Here is a 20133-nt window from a genome sequence, read left to right as displayed (position 1 = left end):
ATGGTTAAGTCTGAATGTCACAGATGCCCAGGAATGGCCCCACAAGTGCCCAGGAAAGCTACCTCAGTAGATTACAAATGACATTTCTTTACGCCTAAATGCTTCTCCCACTCTTTCTTATGAACGGTACTTAGTTTTACTTTTGACTATGTTTACTTTGGTTTTAGTGAAAGGAAGAGGCTGCTCCTGGGGCACACTTACAACTAGCTGATTCATGGGGAAGTTCCATGCTAGAGCTAAACTCTAACCACATAGTATCTTTGTGAGGGCATCTCTGAGCACGAGGTCTGATTATAAAGCAAGGACAACCCAGAGTTTGTGGACGTCTCCTTACTTCTTTGTGAATAAAACTTGTCCCTCTCACCCACATCCCTCATGTAAATCTGCAGGGCCATGTGTTACACAACTTGGTGTTCCCTGCTCCCATGCTCTGGACTTAATAAATTATCAATAAACGTTATCTTAGTTGAGTTGAAGCCATCTGATTAAAAGATAGGTGAGGTTAGAAATTAGCTGCCTAAGCAATCAGGGTCATTTTCTTCCTCATTCACTCTCCTGTTATTATTCTCTAGCTTGAGAGCTTTGCTGAACTTGAGTACATTTAATTCCCTCTAGTTGAGGTCTGAATAGAGTATACACACAAATGGACTCACCTATTCATTCAATATGTATGAAGCACTGATTTGTTCCAGGCACTGTTCTAAGTGCTGAGGATGCTGATGAGGGAGGTAGACAAGGCTCTCGACATCTTAGAATTAACTCCCAGTGGGGAAAACAAACGGTAAACAAAGTTTTCAAATTTGTTTGTGAAAAGGTGGTCAAGAAGATATTTCTGAAGCGGGGAAGCTGTCTGAGCTGAGACCCAAGCGAGTGAGAGCACAAGCCAGGTGACAGTGAGAGGGAAAGACAGGCCAAGAGAAGCAAAGAGCAAGAGCACAGGGTCTGAGACAGGAGAATCTTGCGATGTTTGAGGCGGTGTGGCTGGAGCAGCGTGAAGGAGGGAAAAAACAGCAGGAAAGGAGCATGAGAAGCTCCTAAGTGCCTTGCAGACATGTTAAGAGAGTTCAGTTTTATCCGAAATGTAACAGGAAATTATTCAAGGGTTTTGAGCAAGAAAATTACATGGTCACTTTGGACATCAGGTTACACTGAAGAAGGGCAGGTGTGGAAACAGGAGTCTCTGCAGTCATCCAGGGGAGAAGACTGATGGTATCTTGAACTTATGTGATAGCAGTGGAAATGATGAGAAGTGATGCTGTGTGTGTGTGTGTGTGTGTGTGTGTGTGTGTGGCTGCTTCTGCAGTATGCAGAAGTTCCCAGGCCAGGGATCAAACACGCGCCACAGCAGCAACCTGAGCGGCTGCAGTCTTATGCTGGATACTTAACCCACTGTGCCACAAGGGAACTCCAGTTTTGTTTTTGTTTTTCGCAGGTGTGGAGAGGTGGAGTGGGAAGTGACCATATCTGGTACACATTCTGAAAGTTAACCACCAGTGGGTTGCCATGTCGTGGGGAAGTAAGGAAGAAAGGAATTAAGAATGAGTCTTTGGTTTGAAGCCTGAGCACCTTGGTGAACTATAAGTGATACCATCTAATGAGATGGGGCAGTTAGGGCTGGGGAGGAGCAGCTTTGGAGGGAAAATCAAAACAATGTGTTTATGATGTCTATTTAATCCTTTATTAAAAGCCACAACAATTAAATATAGAAGTCTGGAGATCAAAGAGAAGTCAGACTTGGAGATACAAATTTGGAATTCAGTAGCAGATTTTAGATGTTACGATGGGTTCAAAAGCAACCCATTTTAAAATAGTTTTACTAGAAAATTCAAGAAAAGGGAAACAGAAAAACAAGCACCTCTACTATCCCCCAAAGAAGCAGTTCAGCTTGACAAATTAGATTAATCACCGCTTCCTTCCAAACTGAATAATCCCTTGTGTTAAACAATGAAAGATGGATCGATCATGGACTCATTGATTTTTTTTTTTAACCTGTACCCTTTTTCCTGGCCCCTAACATACCCCAGCAGCCCCTTCCTCCCTGCAAAAGAAAAAATCCAGTTTCACTGGCAGGGAAGAGTGAATCACTTTGACAAAGGTAGAAGGAACCAGAGAAGAAATAGTGTTTGGATAATCTGTGGACCTTGAGATATACTTGTTCAAGAGAACTTTGCTCACTGACTGTACAGATCCTTGGAGATAACATGAATTGAGTGAGATTTAATAAGAAGCCAATTTCTCAAACTGGAAAGATGGGACGTTGCGGCATGCCCTTGGCTGTACTGTCCTTTCTACTAAGAACCGTTCTCTCCCATAGACCCTACTTAGAGTTTTGCAAGAGTTGACACAGGCCATGACCATCATTTGATGTGACTGCCCCCTGTGATTTACCTTGTTTGCCTGGGCAAGGTTTGGGAAAGAACTTGGCCTAGAAACTAAATTAATATATAAAAAAAGAATTGATTAGTGAGGCAGCCAGGGAATGGATAGTGTTAATATTTTAATAGGGGTGATAAAACTGGCCTCCAGAAAGAGTTCATTTGTTGACCCTTCTGACTTCCTCTTGTTCGAAGTGGTGACTAAACATTCCTTTCATTAATCAACTTAACTACCTGGCCTGTCATTCCAAGGCCACACTGATATAATGCATGAAGTCTGTCTTTGGGGGCCTCGCTATGACATTGTTAAATATAGAAACAAATTTGGCAAATACGCCCATGGAGCATTCTTATATTGAAAGACGAACAAGTTCTTTTTATTAGAGCCCATTATCAGCAAAAGAAAAACATCCTGGGGCATTTTCCCTGTGTGCCAGGAGCCACAACTGCCAAAATAAAGCACTGGGTCTGTTTCATGAAATTGCTTTGTAGATGCAACCTCCCGAAAAGTAGACCCTTTACCTTTAAGCTTGTGAGCAAAACAGACCAGAAAGAGGAGGGTCCCTCCCTGGTTAACATAGCACATTTATTCATCTCCACTTCTTCTTTTCAGATGGAACCAGTGGTTGGCAACCCCCTCAGAGGTCAAGGGGGATGGGTAGCAACCACTTGAAAATTTTCTGTCCTAAGATTGTTTAATGTTCAGGAGATGTGCAACAAAGCAAAGAATATGTGACAGAACCAGGAGCTATTTCTCAGGAGAAATGAGGGTTTGTTCAAGCCATGAGAAGACTCCAAAAGAGAGGGTGGTTAAAGGACCTCAGGGGTGTCTTGAGATGAAGATGTTTGTAGTCATGTTCAGCAAATATTATTGAATGAATGAATGAATGAAAAGTTCTATTCAAAGTAAGGAGCTGGTTCAGGAAACATCACTTTCTATACCGTGGAAGGAATGATGAGCAGACTGTTCAGGTATCCTGGCCAGAGAATAGACTGATGTCTAGATAAAAAAAGTCATCAGGATCAAGAAGTTTCATGGATTAGCAATCAGTGGAGGATGACCCCTGAGGAACTATGGTGCAGGGTAGAGTTTAAGGTGGGGAGAGTTCCCTGAACTTGAGGCCAAGACAGAAGCTTCTATCACAGGTATGGTACAGAATCAGAGCAGAATCAGCAGTAAGATGCCTCTTGGCCTAGAGCTGACATTTTCCCTGATTAGAGTGGACGCTGAGTCAGTCTGAGCCGGCTCTAAGCCTAAGCTGAAGATTTACTCCAACTCAGGGAAATGGTAGCTAAAATGGTAAGGATGCCAGAGTGGTCATTACACCATCTTCCTCTCAAAGATTCCTGGGAAAGAGCTTCAGACATAGATTTATTTGGCCAAGAGGAAGAGCATAGTCTTTGGATTCAGGCAGAAGTTTCAGCTTCCTTATCTATTAGCTAGCAAAACCCTGGCAACAGCAACATAGCTTCTTTGCATATAAAGCATATAATATGCTTAATACTGTGCCAGACTTACACCAAGTTGTACCAAAAAATGCTACTGTTATTATTATTACTATTTCAAGTATTATTGTTATTATAATTTCAGAGGGCTTATGACATGCCAGACGTCATCTCATCTAGCTGACCCAACATCCCTTGGGATAGGAACTATTGTTACCACATGTTTATGAGTAAGAAAAGTGAGACCCCCAAAAGATTATATAACTTGTCCAAGGTTACACAGTTACTACGGGAGGAACTGGTGTTTCAAACCAGTTTGTCTAACAGAAGAACCTTTGCTCTTATAATATACTGACTCTTGAAAGTATTAAATGATAATAGAGTCTTGAGTTCCTTTTAGAATCTCAAATGGCCCCTTCCAGATGGCTCCTCAGAAGATGGTGTACAAAACATATGGGGTTTACAGGCAGCCACACCCTAATACTGACTCTTCAGTTACTAAAGGGCAACAATTAGCTCTGCGCTTATCTGTTGCAAGTGACAGGTGAAATTCTGGCTCTCTCTCAGGAGAACTCAAAACACACATTCCCATGTATGATGAGTGAGAAGAGCATTCAGCTATGCATGAGGGTTCTTCTTTAACCACATCAGCTTGAAGCCAGTTCTGCTGGTTTCTAGGTCATGAAGGACATGCTTAGCATCAAGCACCCTTGCCCCAGAGCACCCAGTTAAAGGCCCTGGGATGAGACTAACACTAAATCCAGAAACAGGGTCTGGGAAAGCTCCTGTATGGCATAGAAGGCCAAGGATCTGGCATTGCTGCAGCTGTGGTGCAGGTTGCAACTGTGGCATGGGTTCAATCCCTGACCTGGGAACTTCCACATGCTGCAGGTACAGCAAAAACCAAAACCAAAACCAAAACAAAACAGGGTCTGTGATGAACACCTGAGCCTGTGCTTTTAGAAAGCCTGGCTATAGCAGGCTCTAAGGCTAGCCATCCAAAGAGACAGGACAAGGTACAGACAAGAAAAGGAGGCTCAAGGTCTGGTGGTACCCTCATGTCTGACCCTGCAGCACTATGAGCCTTCTAAGAGAGAAGCTCCAAAGATTTGCAAACTTAATCAGAACAACACCAAAAGTGCTGAGGTTCTCTACTGAGTCCAAAATATTAAGTTCTTTCAGGAGACTGACAGGCTGGTCTTCAACAACTCAACAGCTCAAAGAAGACAAGTATTCCCTCTGGGATCAGTGAAGATACATGAGCCACGTTAAAGAGCAGTCTCAATGGAGCTCAGCAATGGACTCCCTCAACCATAGTCCCCAGCAAGCACTGACCACTGTTGGCTGCCTCATGTCATCCCCTTTGGTAGAGGCTCCACCACACTGCTCTCTAAGAGGTGAAGGCCCCAGCTCTGTGGCACACAGGGGACACAACACTAGCTGGCATTCCTGAGTGTAAAATTCACCACTAATCTCTCTAGGCATCGTCCCTTCTCCAATGGGGAAACAGGACTAGGGTCCCTTGTATCTGACTCAGCCTACGGGGCAGTGCTGCCTTCAGAGACTTCCCAGAACACCAGGGAACCAAAAAGGAGGAACTGCTGATGTTCCCAACAACACCCCTGGAGCCCTCAGCCACACTCAGGACAGCAACAGGAGAGAACACTCCTGGCCCCTGGGTTTCTGCTCAAAGTAATATAGTCCAGGGTTGCACTGACTGAGTGTTCTCAGCAAGTGCCACTGAAGGCTGGGAATACAAGTGGCAGGGAAGGTACACAGAGCAGATGGCAGGGGCTGCTTTTCATAGAGTGAAGTTTAGCCCAGGATTGGGGCTCCAGAAAGAGGATACAGAAATAAGACACTTTTTCCTCCTCCTTCAGGGAACGTTTTTCTCCCTTTAGGGGGAAGCTACTCTAGACAAGCATCCTAAGTCCCACAGTCAGGGCCCAGGTCATGACCTGGACCAGGATGGACGGCAGCATAAGCAAGATAAGGAGAGTCTCTAGAGTAACATAAACTGACAGTGACATGAGAGAACGTACCCACACCCCCGGAGTCTGAGGTATGGTTCGCTAAACTCTGAATGTCCTTGAAGCCTTGTGGTCTCCCTTAAATGGTCAATAGAACCACTTTTATTTTACCGCATATTCACATGTGCTTTTTTATATAATAAAAAAATGATTGAAATGAGAACTTTTTTAATCTATATTTTTGAGTAAAATCAACTTTCAGGGAAAATGATTCATGTTTGTCTCATGCAGTTCCCCACACAGCCCTGGCACACGGTCCCTTGTAACTATATTTAGGCCTCTGCGAGTCAGGAACACAGTGAAGGCCCAGGCGATCTGGTAGACAGCCTCCAGAAAACTTCACGGGGGAATCAATGGTTGTGCCAACAAAGCAAGGCAAGGCATTTGGTAGCAGCCATGAGGACAACGTTTGAGGAGAAGGGCTGCAATCCTTAGACGTTCTGGCACAAGGAGAGCAGAACCCTGAGAAGTGGAGGAATGTCGGTGCCACGTTAATCGTGGGGTACTGAGGCATGGGCAGCCGCTAGAATCAGGGAACCACACTGGAAGACTGTTTTATGGTTCGCCTTCAATGAATCTCACTTCCGGTATTCACATCCTTGTTGTGGCCCCTCCTGGAACCTGAGCCAGCTGTGACCTGGCAAAAGTGATGCTATGCTGGATACAGGACTAAGCCTTCAGAAGGTCTGCTGCTTGGCTTTTGCACTCTGGGGGAAGCTCATCAAGATGGAGGAAACCTGACTATCCTGGACCACCTACCATGAAGTTCAGACTGGCCTCAGGGAGAGGAACCCAGGAGTCCTGCCAAACGAGGTGCCCCTGACTGGCAGCCCCAGCTAAGTACCAGTGTGCCAGCCACACAAGTGAGCCACTGTGGAAGATAATGCCACACGGGGGAGAATCACACTGTCCTTGCTGAGGCATAATCAAAATAAAAAGTCATAAGCAGGTTTTCCAGTTCCTCATGTAAACAGCTTGGAAGTTGCCACTCTGTCCCAACGACAAGTAGAAAACTGAACAAGCTGAAAAAATTAATAGCTGTTCTTGGATCCACAGGAGAGGGAAGGGCACAGGGCAAGCAGCTGCCCTCCAGCCTGGTGGGACCAGAGTAACAATTTAGCAGAGCTGAGAATCCCAGGCAGAGATCACAGTGGGAACCAGTGCTGGGCAGGAAAACCAGAACCGTAACTGAGGACTTGCTGGAGGCTCAGAGGGGACAGCTGAGAGCTAGAGACTCCAAGGGGCCCCCGTCTCGGAGCGGACCCCATGGCATTATGAGATTTACCACCCAGAGCTCAACCAGATTCCCATACTAAATACAGGAGAAAAATCTCCTCACGTTTCCAGCAGAGGAGAAGGAAACCATTTTGCCAGAGCACCCTGTTCTTCCTAACAAGGCCTGTCCTCAGGGGAAACTAGTTAACCAGAGTTAGCCTGTTGAGGTGTTATCAGAGCCTTAACTGATTTGAGGGAAGAAAAAGACATGAGTCCAGGCCACTCTAGCCATCTTGTTTCAGCTGAGAGGGGACAAAGAAAAGCTCTGACGTGTGCTTGTGAAGTTCACAGTCCAAAGCCACAGACTCACTAAAAGACTGGACCTAATCATGGCACTAGAGCACCCTTCCCTCCCCTCAGGCCTCACCACATTCCTAAAGGTCAATTAACAGCAGTTCTTGTCATCCAGGGCAACATGCCTGGTGCTCAAGAAAAAAATGACAAGGCATACCAAAAGGTAAAAACACACATTCTGAAAAAAACAGAGCAAGCTTCAGAACCAGACATGGTAGGGATGTTGGAATTATTAGACCAGGAATTGAAAACAGCTAAGGGCTCAAAAGGATCTCACAGATACTGTGCAAAAACAGATGGGCAAAGTAAGCAGAGAGATGGAGTGCTAAGAAAGAACCAAAAGAAATGCTAGAGATGAAAAATACTGTAACAGAAATGAAGAAAAGCCTATGAAGAAGGGCTTATAAGTTGGCTAGATATAGCTGAGGAAAGAATCTCTGCAATAGAAAGCATACCAAGAGAATCCTTGAAACCTTAAAAGCAAGAGAACAAAGATGAAAGAATCATAAGGAAATAAATGATTGTTGTTTAAGTGTGTTGTTTTGGGGGAGAATAGATACCTGAAACACTCAGGGAAGCATCAGCCTTGCAAAGCTACCTGGGAAATAGAGTCCAAGCTGGACCTTGAGATGACAGCTCGATGCCCATGTTACTGACCGAAGACTCCCAAAATTTTCCCAGTGGAGCTCAGGGTCAAAGAGCTAAAAGTAGCTCAAGTGCTTTCGCTCATTTCCAAATTGTAATGAAAATATCTCAAATTTCCACAAATCTCACCCTAATAAACACGGAAGTCACCAAATGCACTTACATTAACTGACAAGCATTGTAAATCTACAATCTTGTCTATTCCTTTGGTGCTCAGTGCTTGCAAGTTCCCACCACATTCTCCACATCTCCATCTGCAATGAGGTGGCCTTGAACTCTGTGTCTTGCCTTAACAGCACCCAACACCACAATACACACATGCAGGTACTTAAAATCCCACAGAGGGCAATGGTAGCTCAGATCATGACTGCTGGAAGGTTTGGGGTCAGTCAACACTAGTTGTGAAGTAACACTGGAAAAGAAAGCCCTACTTAAAAATTCCAAGTAGAGTCCTTGCTGTGGTACAAAGGGGATTAGAAGCATCCCTGGAGCGTTGGGACTCAGGTTCAATCCCCAGACTGGCACAGTGAGTTAAGGATCTGGCATTGCCCCAGTTGCAACATAGATCACAACTGTGACTTGGATCTGATCCCTCACCTGGGAACTCCATATGCCACAGGGTGGCCCAAAAAAAAAAAAAAAGAAAAGAAATCCAAGTAGCTACACAGCTGGTAAAGCTACATATGGTGACTTTCTCTTTCTCTTGCTATGCAATACCTGTAATTGCAAAAGAGATAACAGCTATCAAGGTCCTATTATGGAATACACAGCTTTGGAGGAATCTGCAAGATCTAGCTATTCCTCCGCATCCCTGCAGAACCAAAGCCATTCCTCACCCTTGCTGTACAACCCAGTTAGAGAAAAGCCTCAGGCGTTATCCAAGAGGTAGCATCCGTCCAACCGAACTTGCTGTAACTGCTAAAACCAACAGGAGACACAGCCACAGAATGCCACTTCTATTTCCATGGAAATAGACAGGCTTTGGGCAAATTCAAAGTACATGCTTAAAAATAATTCGGCAGCTTCCTTTGAGCTGAAACACACCGTCAGCTGATATACATTTTAGAGCCCCCGTCGACATGTGTCTAGAGAAGGGGCGGATTAATAATAGCTTACATTTCTATAGTGCTTTTCATCCCAATGGATCCCAAACAACGGCAACAAGCTGAAATTTTTTCTCCTTGTTTAAAGGAAAACCCCTAGAGAATTTCAAAGCAATCCTGAACACGAGAACTAATTACAAAGAAATTCACTTTTTTAAAGTGTCAGGACGTAATTATTATTTTTTTAAAACTTAAAATAGGATCCACATTGCTCCTGAGAGCTCACAAAGCAGTGCCGCCATCGCCATCCCAGAAGGCTATCATCTCTTTCCAACAAAGACAACAGTTGCAGCGCCAGGAGACTTAGAAACATTATGGGTGAAGAGATAAAAATAATAATAATAATTAACAATTGCACAGGAAGCTCCATCTGGAGCGTCTGATAGCACAGTAGGAGATGGATGCAGATGGGCAAAGGTGGGTGGCACAGGGTGGAGCCTGTCCCCATCTCATGGGCTTGGGACCTCAGACACTCTCAGATTAATGTAGGCTGGGTTCTTTCCACTCCCCATGATTCAGATGGAATTGGCCAGGCCAGAGCCAGCATGTTTTACCAGTGTCCAGGAAATCTGGCCTCTGGATCACAGTATTAGTCTGTCTGGCATCATTACAAGGTCAATAGTACATTTACCAGAGTTTGATAATCCTAGATTAATATAGCTTTCCATTCTCGAAAGTACAGAGTCTTATCTTGAACCCAAGAAATTTGCATATACTTTCACGTAGTAATTCTAGGCACAATGCTGCCTATTCTGAACTCTTTCCCCTGATTGGCAGCTAATTAGAACCTTGAGATGTTGGCAGGTGTCGAGATGAAAAGATATCATGAACCCAGTTACAGCACAGACAATGGCTTTTTTAATAATCTGTTTAAGTCACGCAGTTCCCAGCTATCTTATGATTTTAGGATGAGCAGTTGCTTGGTCCTGGAGGACTGCTGAGCTAGGAGGACCTCTGCTGTTAAAAAAGAACCAACATCTTTAGAGGGACAGTTAAAGTGCACTTCCAAAGAGGCAAAACCAAAAGGAGCCACCGCAAGGATGCTCAAAAAGGAAAGAGGATTTCTTTTTTATCAATTTGTTTCCTCTCTACAGAGATGCCAAACCAGCGTGAGGTGGACAGACACACACCCACCCTCCCATCTGCCACTGTTAGGAAAAATGATCTTTTGATGAATAAGCCAGAGAACTAAGTTGCTAGGAAGATAAAATGATCTCATTTGGGAAAGAGAATATATTAATGGCATTGTGACTCTAAATAAAGCCATTCTTTCCTTTCAGTGTCATAGTTTGAGATTTGAGCATATCCCACTTACTTGGTATTCTTCATGACGATTATAATCTCAGCATGGGATAGACGTGTAAAGGGGAGAACTTTCTCCCACTGTGTTGCTGGGGGGGGAAAAAAAACACTGTCATCATGACACACGTTCCCCCACAGAGGGTTTTGTGAACGACAAAGATATCTCCCCTTAACTTGATTTTTTCCAAAAAAGGTATTAATTCTACAAATCTTCAGAGAGGTTCTGTTATTTGCATAGCCTTGTGTTAGGTGGTGTGGGGATACAAGTCTAAGAGAGAGGTTTTGCCTTGGAGAAGCTGCAAAGTAAGACATACATGCATTTAAAAAATAATAATGAGATAAAAGGGTGCCTTAAGGTATGCTATCACTTAGAGCTAAGAGCATATTAAAAATAGTAAGGGAGTTCCCGTCGTGGCCCAGTGGTTAACGAATCCGACTAGGAACCGTGAGGTTGCGGGTTCGGTCCCGGCCCTTGCTCAGTGAGTTAATGATCCAGCGTTGCCGTGAGCTGTGGTGTAGGTTGCAGACGCGGCTCGGATCCCGCGTTGCTGTGGCTCTGGCATAGGCCAGTGGCTACATCTCCGATTCGACCCCTAGCCTGGGAACCTCCATATGCCGCGGGAGCGGCCCAAAGAAATAGCAAGAAGACAAAAATAAATAAATAAATAAATAAATAAATAAAGTAAGTAAGTAAGTATTATTCATATAACAAAAGGAGAGAACTCTGAAAACTGAAGACTCCAAGGGAGTCTTTGACGAATAGGTCCTTGAAGGTAGATAAAATTTGAATTAGCCAAAAAGGGGATATTCCAAGCTGGATGTTGGAGTAAATTTACTTGGATAATCATGCTAGAATAGGAATATAAAGACTTGATTTAGGGACTAGAATAGTTCAGGCTGGCTAAAGAGATGGGGTGCCTCTGGGCCGAATTTTGAGGCTCCTTAATACCTAATTTAATGATACTTAAATAGTTTGGATTGTACATCTTATCAGCAAAGATTTTTTTAGCACATATCCAATTATATGTATAAACATAATACGTGTGAAAAATTGATACAGTATGCACTTTATACAACATATTTTAAGAATGAGATAAACAACATTTAATTTTTTTGTAGTTACGGTACAAAATCCTTTTTGTCATTAGTAAAAAAAAATCAATATTTTTAATGAGAGCAATATGATTTAATCCACTTTTTGTTAATCTTTGAATGCTTGGTGACACAGCAATCAAGAGTATGGCTCTATATTCATTTTATTTTGACAGTTGATTTTAGTGGCTGACATAGGTGGCAAAAGATAGGTGAATGAGTAGGGTTTTTTTTTTTTTTTTCACTTTTAAATAAGGAAGGAGTCTCGAAACAATTTACCATTAAGTTCAGCAATAGGAGTTCCTGTCGTGGCACACTGGAGACAAATCCGACTAAGAACCATGAGGTTGCTGGTTCGATCCCTGGCCTTGCTCTGTGGGTCAAGGATCTGGCATTGCTGTGGCTGTGGTGTTAGGCCAGCAGCTACAGCTCTGATTAGACCCCTAGTCTGGGAACCTCCATATGCCACGGGTGTGGCTCTAAAAAGACAAAAGACCAAAAAAAAAAAAAAGAAGTTCAGCAACATTCTATGTTTTACTGTGTCAAATGCCTTTAAACACCATTACATATTTTTGTTTTCTGAAGATAGAGAAAAATTTACATGAAGCTAATTAAGCTTCAGTCCAAAATCTCTCTCTCACACCCTGAGCATCTCCAAAATGTATGCACATGGTCGGCTATTTCAGCAAAGGCTGCAGAGGTGATTTAAAGGTAAGACATTTCGACCACAACTAAGGCTGGCGTTTCTTTCCACTCTGGCTTCCTCTGTTACACTTCCTTTGTGTTAGATGGGGCATAAGTGGTCGTGAGCACTTTCTGGATCCAAATAAGGGGAACTAGAGTTGGGAGACCATTAGCTCAGATTTAATGGGATATGTTTATACAGTTCCCAGGCTTTTCCTTTTGTACTTAGGTTATTACTAAGGCATCTCCGTAGAAGATGCCTTCCAGTCATGTTCCTGAGCACTGTACTGATTCTTGTGTGGCTATGACATCAGGATGCAATATGAGTTATACTATGGTGTGTGGGGCTCAAAATATGTGAAAGTGCAAGAAAAACAAAGGTTAAATTATGGAACCTGAAACTAGTCTGTGGAAAATTTTTCCCATCACCAGATATATTAGATTATAAGCAAAGGATTTGGTTCTCAGTGGAAATTATCTCTGTCATCATACACAATTTTAAATAAACCATAGTGTTTTTTTAGGGTTTTTTCTTTTTTTTTTTTTTTTTTTTGTATTCACATGAAACAGAATTTATTATAATTCCTGTGGGTTTTGTTTTGTTTTGGTTTGGTTTTGGTTTTTTTTTTTTTTTTTTTTTTGGCACACCCACAGTATATGGAAGTTCCTAGGCCAGGGACTGAATCCAAGACATAGCTATGACCTATGCCATAGCTGTGGCAACACTGGATATTTAACCCATGTGCCTCAGCAGGAACTCCTAATTTCTGTGTTTTTAAAGCACAAGCCTATAACAGTACTACAATGAGTATGTCTGTATGTGAATACTTTGTGTATCCCAGATGTGAGAACATGTGTATCCCATGTCTTATGTATCTTATCCTGATGAAGTTTGGCAGTTCCAGATAGGTGGCATGTAAAACTGACACTAACATAGCAAAACCAATAAATAACAAGGCTTCCTATGAAATAGAACTCCTACAGATGTTTATCAATAAGTAAAAACATAAGAAAGATTAGATAGCTCACTATAACATAAGGGGAGGTTTTTTTAAGCGCATTTGAATTTGCTCTGATTAATTAGTATTGTTAGTTCAAAGAGCATTTTTTTTTTTTTTTTTTTTTTTTTTTGCTATTTCTTTGGGCCGCTCCCGTGGCATATGGAGGTTCCCAGGCTAGGGGTCGAATCGGAGCTGTAGCCACCAGCCTACGCCAGAGCCACAGCAACGCAGGATCCGAGCTGCATCTGCAACCTACACCACAGCTCATGGCAACGCTGGATCGTTAACCCACTGAGCAAGGCCAGGGATCGAACCCGCAACCTCAAGGTTCCTAGTCGGATTCGTTAACCACTGCGCCACGACGGGAACTCCCTCAAAGAGCATTTTGTTAGTTTTGCATGATAAAATATTAACCTCCCTGAAATCTTAGCTCACATATAAACATGATGGAGGGTTCCCTAAATTTTACTACAATCCAAAAAATCTATATAGCATTATTAATAGTAAATGATTATCAATAATAAAAAACAAATTTTGAGTGGTCATGCAAAAGAAAATATGAATTATCTTTCTATGTTGTCTTTAGAAAATATTAAAAAGTAATTATCATAAGAAGGTGTGCTCAAAGAAGAAACTGTTTAAAAAGCATAGGAAGAGAAAGGTGTTATAGAGGCAGGTCAGCAGTTCATTTATAAAAAATGATTTGTTATTTTTCTGGATCGTGTGTTGTTTTTGGCATTTTCTATTTTTTAAAATAAGTAGTCTATTGTGATTCCTTTTTTCATTTTAAGTAAATGTTCATTTTCACACTTGATTTGCATTTGCTATTTTGTATTTTTCCCTTAAAGAGACCTCCAAGCTCCATAAAACATGAATATGCCCTTTTTTCATGCTCAGTTTACAAATAGCTTGCTATCATGCTATCACTAAAATCCCAAGCACAATATACACTTAAGTTAGATGTAGTATTAGATGTAAGAATGCATATTTCAGATTATCAGTTCAGGAATTTTGACTCATTTTGACCAAATTCTTGTCAGGCCTGATTAGTTGCATTACTTTCACTGCATAATGTGGGTTATAAAGCATTTACACTAAGGAAAGCTTGGCCTTTTTTATTGTTCTTTTATACTTGCAGTTATTATTCTCTTCCATCTTTGATTTCTTTCCTGAAATCTTTTGAAGCCACTTTCTCATTCATTAAATCATACAATCAAGAAATCATAATTAGATGCATCTAAATAGAAAAATACCACCGTTTGCTGAAAGCTAGCCCCCCCAAATAAGGATGCTACTGCTGTCCTCTAAGCACTTCTAAATTTCAACGATTACTTCAAGATTTCTCTGTGGCAGACACAGTTATCTGCCACAGAGTCTGAAAGGCTGTCCCTGTCTCAGTCTGTACACGGCATGTTAGCAGAATTTAATTTCTTTTCTTTTTTACTTAAAAGTATGTACAATTTTTTACATAGTGTGGAAATAGGAATAAAAAGGTCCACATTATCGTATTCCAGGGGACTGTCTTTCACATCCCCTGAGTAAATCCATCTCACTTTGGAGATTAGTGGTCTAAGTTAATGAATATAAACTTATTTGGAAAAAAGACACCATTAACGATTTTTGAGCAATGGAGAGATATTAAAATAGTCGGTATTTTTGGGAAACGATCTTAACAACACTGTCCAAGATGGACTGAACACTTAAGTTTGGAGGTAGAAAGCATGAGGTGAGAGCAATAATCTAAAAATGATGTGATGCGAAAGAAAATTAGTAGTGTGGAAATGAGAATAAGAAAGAAGAAACAGGAGTTCCCATCGTGGCACAGCGGAAATGAATCCAACTAGGAACCATGAGGTTGCGGGTTCTGATCCCTGGCCTTGCTCAGTGGGTTAAGGATCCGGCGTTGCTGTGGCTGTGGTGTAGGCCAGCAGCAACAGCTCCAACTGGACCCCTAGCCTGGGAACCTCCATATGCCACGGGGTGTGGCCCTAATAAGACACACACACACACACACACACACACACACACACACACACACACACACACAAAGAAGAAGAAGAAGAAACAAAACCAACTGATCTGATCAAAGAAGAATGAACAGAATTTATGATGTACTCATCTACCAGACAGGTTTTGAAGGTATGGGTGGGTTTAGGACATTGGACTAACTGGTATGTTTCCTGTAATTACATCATATATCAAATTACCAGATTGTTTGTGAGTCCTCGGGAAAGCAGTGTTAAAGTGCTACAACCACACGAATAAACATACTAGAGAAATTAAAGCAGTGCACATAAACATATGGGATTCAGCTGCCTAATTAAAATCCTACTGAGCCAACAATGGCCTAAAACTGTTAAGAGTTCAGTGACTGCCAGAACAAAGCAGCAAGTTAGACACTCAAGTGAAAGCATCTCAGATTTTCCCACCTGACACTTCTATCAAAAACTAGCAAATTTTAAGCACAAGTTAAAACCAACCCAATTAGAAATAGCCAAAGGCTATATTAAATTTCAGATCTTTAGAGTGATTTGATGCAGAACCTCCTCAGTGAGCTAGACCTTTTTCCTTACTGAGAGTGTGGAGCATTAATAAGATAGGACAGAATGAAGAAGAATACCAGCTCTCATTATTTCAAAATCTCTCTCTCTCTCTCTCTCTTTTTTCTTTTCTTTTTTGGCTGCCCCGTGGCATATGGAGTTCCTGAGCTAGGGATCAGATTCAAGCCCCAGTTGCCACCTACACCACTATGGCAAATGCCAGATGCTTAACCCACTGTGCTGGGCCAGGGATCGAATTTGTGTCCCAGTACTCCAGAGACATCACTGATCCTGTTATGCCACAGCAGGAGCTCCCAGAACGTCTCTATTATTAAACCTTTTCTTTGCATTTAGTTATTTTATTTTTGTTAATTTTTTTTTCAAGTTAGTATATATACAGGGTTAAGTATAAAATGAAAGGCTTCTAATAAAAGCTTTGTCCATTCCTATAGCCACTTAGCCTCCTAATCTTTCTCCCTTTAATCATATTTAAATAATTCAGTGATTATACAAAAATCTTTAGAAAAACTGTTTTTCATTTAACATTTTTATCATTATATTTTTGCTTTATGCAATGAGAAATGAAGATTTACTTATTTGTTCCACTGCCAACCCAGTTTCCCCCAATTCACCCAACAGCATTATAGCTGGTGGTATGTTGGAAACTACTTGTGCTAGATTGCAAGAGTCTATTGTTTTAGGAATTTTGCAAGCCAATTGTTAAACGCAATCATTATTAAAAATTAAATCAGGAGTTCCCATCAGTGGCTCAGCAGTAACAAATCCAGTCAGTATCCATAAGGACAAGGGTTCAACCCCCGGCCTGGCCTCACTCAGTGGGTTAAGAATACAGCGTTGCCATCAGCTGTGGTGTAGGTCACAGATGGCCTCTATCTGGCATTGCTGTGGCTGTGGTGTAGGCCAGCAGCTGCAGCTCCAATTCAGCCCCTAGCCTGGAAACTTCCATATGCCACAGGTGTGGCCCTAAAAAAGAAAAAAAAATTAAATCACACAAACTTGTAGTTTAATAAATTATAGTTAAAGAAACAAAAAGGACTACTGCTACAATGCGGGTTCAATCCTGGCCCAGAACTTTCATGTGCCCTAGGTATAGCCCAAAAAAAAAAAAAAATTTAAACAGCAGCAGCAAAGAAATAAAAAAAACAACCTACAGAATGGGAGAAAATACTTGGAAACAATGCAACCAACAAGGGATTAATCTCCAAAATATACAAACAGCTCATACATCTCAATATCAAAAAAAAACCAATCTAGTTGAAAAATGGGCAGAAGATCTAAATAGACATAGCTTCAAAGAAGACATATAGATGGTCAAAAGATATATGAAAAGACACTCAACATCTCTAATTACAAGAAAAATTCAAATGAAAATACAATGAGGTACCACCTCATACCTGTTAGAATGGCCACCGTAAAAAAGTCTACAAACAAAAAATACTGGAGATGGGGCAGAGAAAAGGGAACCCTCCTACACTGTTGGTGGGAATGTAAATTGTTCAGCCGTTCCGGAGAACAGTATGGAGGTTTCTTAAAAAACTAAAAATAGAGTTACTGTATGATTCAGCAATCTCACTCCTGGGCATCTATCTAGAGAAAACCGTAACTTGAAGAGACACATGCACCTCAACTATTCATTGCAGCACTGTTTAAAATAGTCAAGACACCTGTGAAATTGGATTGTGATGATCATTGTACAACTACAGGTGTGATAAACTCATTGAGTAATTAAAAAAATAAATAAATAAAATAAGATAGCCAAGACATGGAAGTAAACTATATGTCCATCAACAGATAAACAGATAAAGATATGGTGTGTGTACATATTTTTATATATATATAAAATGGGATATTAGCCATTAAAAAGAATAAAGTAATACCATTTGCAGCAACACGATAGACCTAGAGATTATCATTTTAAGTGAGGTAAGCCAGATAAAGACAAATATCACATGACATCACTTACACATGTGAAAAAATTATTCTTAAAAAATTATACAGGAGTTCCCTTGAGGAGCAGCAGGTTAAGGATCTGGCACTATCACTGCAGTGCACTATCAGAATCGTTGCTGTGGCACAGGATCAGTCCTTGGCCCAGGAACTTCCACATGCTGTGGGCGCACCATATAAATAAATAAATAAACTTTAAAATGTTTAAAATGATGCAAATGAAATTGTATACAAAACAGAAATAGACCCACAGACATAGAAAACAAACCTAGGATTACCAAGGGGGAAGGGAGGAGAAACAAATTAGGAGTTTAGGATTAACATATATATACTACTACATATAGAAGAGATAACCAACAAGGACCTATAGTATAGCACATGGAACTATACTCAGTATTTTGTAATAACCTATAAGGGAAAAGAATCTGAAAAAAATATGTATGTGAAACTGAATCACTTGGCTGTACACCTAACATAACATTGTAAAACAACTACACTTCAATTAAAAAAGAAATGCATACATATATACAAAGGCAATAAGTATTCAAAACTTACATCTGTTTACTACATTTTACCATTAGCCATGCTATTGAGGTTACTTACATTTACTATATGTAAATGCTGTAAATAAAATACTATATAATAGCATCCTATTTCTCATACCTTCCCAACTTCATGTTTAGTGAGGTCATGGTAGTAGCTTGATATTGATCATGGTGGGAGTATTTCACCACATAAATTAGCAAAGGCCACAACCCCAGGTATGATTTATTGATGTGATGATTGTCTAGACTTGTTTAGAGTCAGGAAAATAATGGAGAAAATTTTTAATAATTTATATAAAATGTAAAAGTGCATAATGTCTGTATCCACCACTTTACGAACAGACCAAAAAGATGAGAGAATATTTTTCCATTATTCAAAAATATTGTTCACTGAAGAGCTAGATACCTTTTCTTTGGATAAATGCTTTTCCTGAAGTTTCTAATGGCCTTTCTTTTATTCGTGGAGAACATTTATTATAATTATTCTCCATTTCTATTTCTAAAAGCTCTATCATGGCAGTAATACTATGGAGTGCTTTACAGGTCGGGGGAGAAACACCTCCCACCCCAAGCCCTCTAGCATCTTACTGCACTTTGATTACTTTCTAGGCCTATGGCTCAGGAGTTATCCTGGGACATTACTGACTCTTCTTTAGTTTTTTACATTTTAGGTATTCTTCTTTCTTAAGTTTATTCTCTTGTTTTACCATAATATGTGCTCAACAAATTTCTTAAGAAAAATATGAGAGGCAAATTTTCTGACCCCCTGGGCATTTTAAAAAAATCTTTATTCTGCATCAGTTTTATTGATAATACGGTTAGGTATAGAATTCTAGGTTTAAAATAATTTTCTCTCAAATTTTAGGGTTATTCTTCTATTGCCTTTTAGCAATCAGTTTTCCTTTTAGAAATTCATTTATATATTGAGTACTCCCTCTTTAAAAGAAACCTAAATTTTCTCTTTGGAAGTTTTTGGATTTCTCTTTTCCCCTAGCATATTGCAAGGTGCCTTGATATGGGTCTTTTGCATTCATTTTATAAAGGATTCAATGTACTCTTTTGATCTAGAAACCTGCTACACTTCAGCTCTTATATTACGTATTTGATAAACTCCTCCTCTCCAGTTCCTCTGTTATCTCTTCCTTGAACACCAATTAGTTGACTGCTCCTTTAAGTCTCTTCTTCCCTATTTTCCATCTCTTTGAATTTTTGTTCTACAATCTGAGAGATCCTCTTCTGTTGCTTTTTTTCCCAGCCATTATATTTTTACTTTTCAAAAGAACTTTCTTGTTCCTTTATCTTTTTATTTTATCCTGTTCTTGATAAGTCATATCTTTCTTATTTCTATAAGGATTCTAGTTTTATCTTTTGAAGTTCTTTGCACTGCTGCTGTTTTCTCTGGATTTATGTTATCTATTTGTTTATCTCTGTCTCCTTCTTTTTTTTTTTTCTTTTTTCAGGGCTGCATCCACAGCATACAGAAATTCCCAGGCTAGGGGTGGAATCAAATAGCCACTGGCTACTGGCTACAGCCACAGCAATGCCAGATCCAAGCCACGTTTGCAACCTATGCTGCAGCTTAAGGTACCGCTGGATCCTTAAACCACTGAGCAAGGCCAGGGATCGAACCCACATCCTCATGGATACTAGTCAATTTTTTAACCCGCAGAGCCACTATAGGAATACATGTCTCTTCTTTTACAAAGCAAACTTTCTATAATTCTTTGCTGTTCCTTGGTTGCTATTCATATTGACATGTTGCACAAACATAAAAAAATGGTTGGAAGTCCTGTGTATGTTAACAGTGTTTTAATAAATGGATTTCCTTTTGTG

The 20133-nt window shown here is 40.7% G+C and overlaps 1 protein-coding gene across 1 annotated transcript in view; it reads right to left on the bottom strand.

The window, feature by feature from the left end:
• SLC4A4 (solute carrier family 4, sodium bicarbonate cotransporter, member 4) overlaps positions 1-20133 on the bottom strand; it is a 408259-nt gene that overhangs the window by 376208 nt on the left and 11918 nt on the right. The gene's annotated exons all lie outside the window — the stretch shown is intronic.

This window comes from Sus scrofa, chromosome 8 (assembly GCF_000003025.6).
Source record: "Sus scrofa isolate TJ Tabasco breed Duroc chromosome 8, Sscrofa11.1, whole genome shotgun sequence".
In the NCBI taxonomy this organism is placed as follows: Eukaryota; Metazoa; Chordata; class Mammalia; order Artiodactyla; family Suidae; genus Sus; species Sus scrofa.
The sequence above is the reverse complement of the archived record's forward strand: the minus strand, read 5'-3'. Positions and strand labels throughout refer to the sequence as shown.